This window comes from Oratosquilla oratoria, chromosome 35 (genome assembly GCF_046742065.1).
Source record: "Oratosquilla oratoria isolate Oo_2021 chromosome 35, ASM4674206v1, whole genome shotgun sequence".
Taxonomy (NCBI): domain Eukaryota; kingdom Metazoa; phylum Arthropoda; class Malacostraca; order Stomatopoda; family Squillidae; genus Oratosquilla; species Oratosquilla oratoria.
The window spans coordinates 8,145,046-8,152,545 of NC_134811.1; positions in this window are offsets into that span (position 1 = coordinate 8,145,046).

Genomic DNA, 7,500 nt, shown 5'->3' on the forward strand with positions numbered 1-7,500 from the left:
TTCTTGTATCTATAAACGAAATTATTTTTCTCTCTTTATAAAAGGGGGTAGTCAATTAATGTATACACCCACCTCCACTCATCCCATTCCCATCTATCAACCGTTTGTTTAATTCTATTTTAGCTTCTCTTTAATGACGGGTCATCCCTGCCTGTAATGGTGACATATAATATTCCTTGTGTGTTGTACATACATACTTGTAATATTATTTACCTATTATTGTATATTTAATGTATCATTGTGAGAAACAAGTGCTCATTTAAGCGTGTATGATTTTCCCGACAAGGCTGAGCTTGGTGGCGTGGCTTGGCGTCGGAGTTAGTCTTGGTTCGGCTCACATGCGACCACACGCTTGTTTTTGTAGTGCTTTATCCCATTGTGAATAATACAATGTTTTGCATTGTTACATACATACATATATGTACCAAAGGCTTTTTCCCCCTACACGGGGGGTAGACAAAAAGAAAAAGGCATAGAAACCACTCCCACCCATTCCATTTTTTATATATTCCACTCCCCTCCACCCTCCTCCCTCTCTCTTATCTTGGCACCTCCTGGATGACGGGTCATCCAGGTTTTGCATTGTTGGTTTGGTTTAATTGGCCACACCCGGTACATGCTTCCCGCTTACTGCCAGGGTCAGAAGAAATGTAGGAAGGCACAGCACATGCGAGGCAGGACTCCACCGCTCCATTTGCATGGCGACCTTACTTCCTCATCTCTTACTCTTACTCCGCTGGTCTTCGGGCCACTTGGTGATCCATAACCGCTTTCGAAGCGTCTCGCCATGTCTTTCTGTCCTGTGCCACCTCCTTCCATTCTCTTGGTTCTATTCTACATATCTGCACATCTTCTTCAACGCATCTCCTCCAGTCTTTTCTAGGTCGACCAAGTGGTCGTCTTACTTCCTCATCTCATCATTCAAAAATTGACATGACGAGAAAAAAAATCTCTTCTAATCTCGTCAATTTATTGTCCATTCACAACAATTTTCCACCCACATCTGTCTCTTGTTTTACTCTCAACTTCAGTCTATTCACCATTTCCTTTTCTACTCTGTTTTTTTTCTTGTCTTTCTTCGCTCATTCTTTCCATATGCCCAGTATTCTTTTAGCAGCCCTGTGTGCCAGATCTCTTTCCATTCCATTTCCCTCCTCCTCCTCCTCCTCCTCCTCCTCCACTTCCTCCTCTTCCTCCTCCTCAGGGAGCCCTGAATCCAGCCGTCTTATGGTCCCAGATCACTCATCGAACGATCTACCATGTGGCAAGGGTCCCCAGTACATGTAACAAATCGAGATGTCCGAGACGAAGCAAGAGTAAATAAATTAATAGAATGTGGTAGGGGAATAAATCACTAGATATAGGAAAAATAGAAGGTGAAAGTGAAACCTCGATTTTTTTTTTTTTTTCAAAAATGGGACTTCATACAGCTGGGTGTAAAAAGATAGGAGGATTCCGTCGCTTGCAAAACAATTAAGATAGCTGTAATCCTGTGACTTTGACCAGGAAATCCGAGACCACCACAACCGCAATCACCATCACCTCTACCACCACCACCACTGCCACTCTCACGCCACCACCAGTATAATCACCACCACCACCACCACCGCTACCAAAGCCTCTACCACTTTCACTAACACCACTACTACCACTACAACTACCATTACTACTACTACTACCATAACCACTACCAGTCCCACTACAACTACCATTACTACTAACGTTGCCATTACCAGTATCTCTACCGCTACCGTTACCAGTACCATACCACTACACTATCACTACTAGTACAACTACCACTACTATTACCAATACCTACCACTTTCACTACCACTACCAATGCCATTAACCTTACCATCTTCACTACCACAACCACTACCCCCTATCACTTCCACTATTACTATCAATACCAATACTATTACCACTAACAATACCACTGCCACTGCCACTACCACTCTACCACTATCATTTTCACTATCACTACCACTACCGATATCCTGGACTTGTATGTTATCCACAACTCCTCTCCTGCATTCTATGTAATCATATCAAATTCATGAAGTGCCTCACAAGCAATCTCCACTCTCAAGTCGCGCCATCCACTAGGCCACAATATCCATTCATGGACGATCCTAGTCTCCACGATCATCCCCGACAATGACAAAGTTGATAATGCGGCTTGAAAGGCGGCATCTACCCCTTCCGATGCCTCCTTTACATTGACAGGAACAGACTCAGTCCGGAGGTCATTAATGCTAAACATGTAAACATGTAGCAACGACGCTAGAAGTAACACACAATAGATAATCCCCCCCAAAAAAATCAAACTCCATATATATCCATGCCCTTCTCACATCAACATAGACGATGATTTGAAATAGTACTAATACATACAAAAACAGGACAATTTTGCCTCAAACTAGGCCACCTTCTGTCAATGTAACCAAAAGAAGAAATTTGAAAATGTATAGAAAAACTAAAATTCAATAAAACACCAGGGCCCGATGGTTTGCATCCGAAAATTGAAACGGATATAGAAAATGAAGTTTCTACTCCATTAGAAATTAAAAAATATCTGTCACAATCGTTTATGTACTAAGAGAACAAATAACGAAAATTAACAAACGATACACCCATACAGGGGAGATATCAGAAGCTACAGAATTACCAAATTTGATTATGACACCAAAAGATGATCTTTCAAATGACGTGGATATTCAAAGATTTAATCAACTAGATCAATGGTTTCAAAAATAGCTAATAAGATTCAACCTACATATGAAAATATGCATATAGGTAGAAGTAATACGAACGAAAAGGATTTTAGCGTAATTACTAGTAACTGTCTTAAAACACCACAACAGTGATTTCTGTTTCAAAGGAAACAAACAAATACTGAGATTGGCAACACAGTCTTTTGATTTCAGAAGCACAGCTATCATTAACCAATGATGTGGATCACTGGTTTTTTCACATTAGGCTCTTTCTGTGTGATCCTCAGATCTTATTACATAAGACTGAAAAGGGCAATGAGCCTCAGAACTCGCACTAAATATAAGAAACAAAATACACGAAGTCCGCTTAAAACACCCTCAAATCTTCTTGCAGACGTTGATAGACCGGAAATGGCGATGAGCCTATGGAAATGATAGCATAAAAAAATAAAGTATTTTCTCAATGAATACTAATTGGACAAGAAATAATAGCCTCAAGCTGTCCTCAAATCTTATTACATAAGCTGATAGACTGAAAAGGGCAGTGAGCCTCAGAATTCGTACTAAATAAAAGAAACAAAATACACGAAGTCCGCTTAAAACATCCTCAAATCTTCTTGCAGACGTTGATAGACCGGAAATGGCAATGAGCCTAGGGAAATGATAGCATAAAAAATTAAAGTATTTTCTTAATGAATACTAATCGGACAAGAAATAATAGCCTCAAGCTGTCTGGAAGTATTTGCAACGTAGAAGTAGGTAGAAACAATTTTACTTCGGCTGCGGCTCCAAACTAGAGATTCTGAGGAGAGAACTGTCAAATAAAGCTGTGGCAAGGAAGGCTGTGTATGGATCTGCTGACGCTAAAATTGTTGTGGTTTAGATTTTATGCACACACATACACACACACACATTTATATATACTGTATATATAGATATACATACGTACATGCACAAATATATATATATATATATATATATATATATATGTGTGTGTGTAAGCATGAAAAAGAGCATATTCGTAAAGTACAGCAGGAGTGAAAGTGAGAAAAAAAATGAAGATCCCAGATGAGTTCAAAAATGAAAAGAGAGAGAGAGAAAAAAAGAGAGAGATAGAGAAAGAGAGAGAGAGAGAGAGAGAGAGAGAGAGAGAGAGAGAGAGAGAGAGAGAGAGAGAGAGAGAGAGAGAGAGAGAGAGAACGAGAGAGGAGGCGGAGGAAGAGCAAGAGGAGGAGGAGGAGGAGAAGGTGGAGGGTAAGTAGGAAGAGGAGGAGGGGTAGTAGTAGATCCTCGTCAAGGAGGAGCGAAGAGCTGGCCCTCTTGACGAAGGTAAAGTTTTCCGTGACGCGCCTTTTGTCATCGTCTCGGCTCAGGTTTGTGACCCGTTAGCTTAATGAAGCGGACCAAGTGGGCTTAACCGCACGTGAGGGTGCTTAGTTACACAGCCTTCTTCACGGCCACTTAGCTAGATGGAATGCCAAACACGGTATGAGAAAACATATAAGAAGAATAAAGTAATATGTGTGTGAAAATTACATGTAAACACGCAAAAAGACTTACAGATAAATTATATATATATATATATATATATATATATATATATATAGATATATACATATATATATATATATATATTCATATGTGTGTATATATATATATATATATATGTATATATGTATATATATATATATATATATATATGTACATATATACATATATATACATATATATATATTATATATACATACATACATACATATATGTATATATATATATATATATATATATATATATATATCACATTATATCATAGTATATCATAATCATATTATCATATATTATATTATATTATATTGTATTATATTATATTATATTATATTATATATTGTACTATGTTACATTATATTATGTCACATCATATTATACTATATCACATTACATTATGTTATATCATATCATACATGTTATATCATATTATATTATATTATATTATATTATATCATATCAAATTATATTATATTATATTATATTATATTATGTTATATTATATTATATTATATTATATTATATATTATACTGTATTATATTTTATTTTATTGTATTATATCATATCATATTACATCATATTATATTATGATATATTATATTATATTATATTATGTTATATTATATTATAATATATTATATTATATTATATTATATTATATTATATTATATTATATTATATTATATATTATATTATATTATATTATATTATATTATATTATATTATATTATATTATATTATATTATATTATATTATATTATATTATATTATATTATATTATATTATATTATATTATATTATATTATATTATATTATATTGTACTATTCTACATTATGGACAAGTCTTTCGTTCAGTCATAAGACTCATTTTAACCAACTACACTACCATTACACTTGATGGCTTATTCACCCGTCCGAGAAGAAAGACCCTGATTTCCATATTTCCGCAATTAGAATGAGAAATTGACCAAAGAGTCGAGGCATGACTTCCGCGACCTCTTACAGACCAAACCCGAGGGTCCCTCCTTGGACCTGAAGACGCCGAATAAATGGAAGGCGCCTGAGATGTAAATAGAGTCTGAAGATGAAACGTCTTTGGTATTATATGGAAGAAAGAGAACAGCGACAAATCTTGCATGCAGTGACAGATACGGTTGAGATTTTATGCATAACTAGGTCTGGACGAGGACGTGGACATACGGATACATAGACGAGCATATAGACATGCATGTGTGCGAACAGATACCCATATACGCACATATGTATATATATGTATATACTTATACACATATACAGTAAGTAAACACATATACATACATGGCCATGCACGCGCTTGCACATGCCAACAAGCACAGAGATAAACACACACGCATGCACGTGCGTATACAAATATAAACACACACAGACACACACACACACACTCACACACACGCACACACACACACACACACACACACACACACACACACACACACACACACACACACACACACACACACACACACACACACACACACACACACACACACACACACACACACACACACACACACACACACACACACACACAAGTGGAGGTGAAGAGTGAATTTAGAAGAGAAAGTGCGATCATCTGTATGCAGGTGCCCATCGATCAAGATCTGAAGTGGTTAGTACGCGTACCCCACACTTTCACCACGTCCTCCCGTATCTTTAGTGAATCTGTCCGGGTCTATCCGGGTCCGAGGCGCTCCGGAAGTTGTTCGCAGCGCGGGTAAATGGAGCGCCTCCGGAGTACTTCGCCGAATCCTTTCTGAGCCTCCGGATGCTCCGAATGGGCCGTTTCATGAACTGAAGCCACTATCTGATGCTCTGGCTCGCCTCTTCCCTCTCCCGGAGAGAGCCGCTCTTCGGAGAGCAATCCCGGACAGCCTCGACGTGTCCGGGAGTATTGATGAACCCGTTGAAGGGTCTTGTTGCTTTTGATCTCCCGGTAGGAGATTTTAGTCGGCTGAGGGAACATGTCAAGTCTACGTTGATCAACAACTTCAGCCCAATAAACATGTTAATATGTTTTATTCAGACTAACACTCACTCCTTTTTCGGTTTCTCAACACATGATCGTTAATGACGTCTCTAAGATAGAGTAGAAATTGGTCATTTGTTATTTAATCGTCTCCATGAGTTCCACGGAAATTTTGAGAAGCATTCTATGTATCATCACAGCGGTGGATTGGGAGTTGAACTCGAGTCTTTAGAATGAACTACTCCACTGAGATGAGTGTGTGTGTTTGTATGTGTGTATGTGTGTATGTGTGTGTGTGTGTGTGTGTGTGTGTGTGTGTGTGTGTGTGTGTGTGTGTGTGTGTGTGTGTGTGTGTGTGTGTGTGTGTGTGTGTGTGTGTGTGTGTGTGTGTGTGTGTGTGTGTGTGTGTGTGTGTGTGCGTGTGTGTGTGTGTGTGTGTGTGTGTGTGTGTGTGTGCGCGCGTGTGTGTGTGTGTGTGTGTGTGTGTGTGTGTGTGTGTGTGTGTGTGTGTGTGTGTGTGCGTGCGTGTGTGTGTGTGTGTGTGTGTGTGTGTGTGTGTGTGTGTGTATGTGTGTGTGTGTGTGTGTGTGTGTCTGTGTGTGTGTGTGTGTTAGCAGTACCACTTTTTCACTTTTTTTCTTTTTTCTTTTACCGGTGGACACAAACATTATTTTCCATAAAAAAAACAAGCACGACCTTTTTCGAATATACCTACATGTATGTTACCTCACTTATTTGCTTTCATAGCAAATACGTGTAGATACGAAAATAACTATCCCCATGCACTGATGAAAACATGTTGAATAAATCTATGGAATAACCATAGCCAACAAACGCGAAGGCGTAAAAGAGGGAAAGCAATGAAAATGCCAACCAAAGAGACGATATTAGGCAAGAAAAGGAAGTGAAAAGAAAACGATAAAAAGCAAAAGAAAGCGACTATAGTGGACAAGAATGGTGCGATACAGATCCAACGTTAAACCATTGGCAGACAAATGACCACGACGGACGATCAGGCCTCTCGCCCGAAAGACAAACGTTTAAACGCGGAACCCACAACGTAGAGGATCTAAAGACAGCGTGTCCGTCGTTTGCATTGGCAAAAAAAAAAAAAAAAGGAGAGAGAGAGAGAGAGAGAGAGAGAAATCCTACCCTCTCTTCATTCATTCTTTTTCTGTCCATCTCACCAACTCGCCACTATCGTATAACGCAACGCTCGATGAATATTTTTTTTT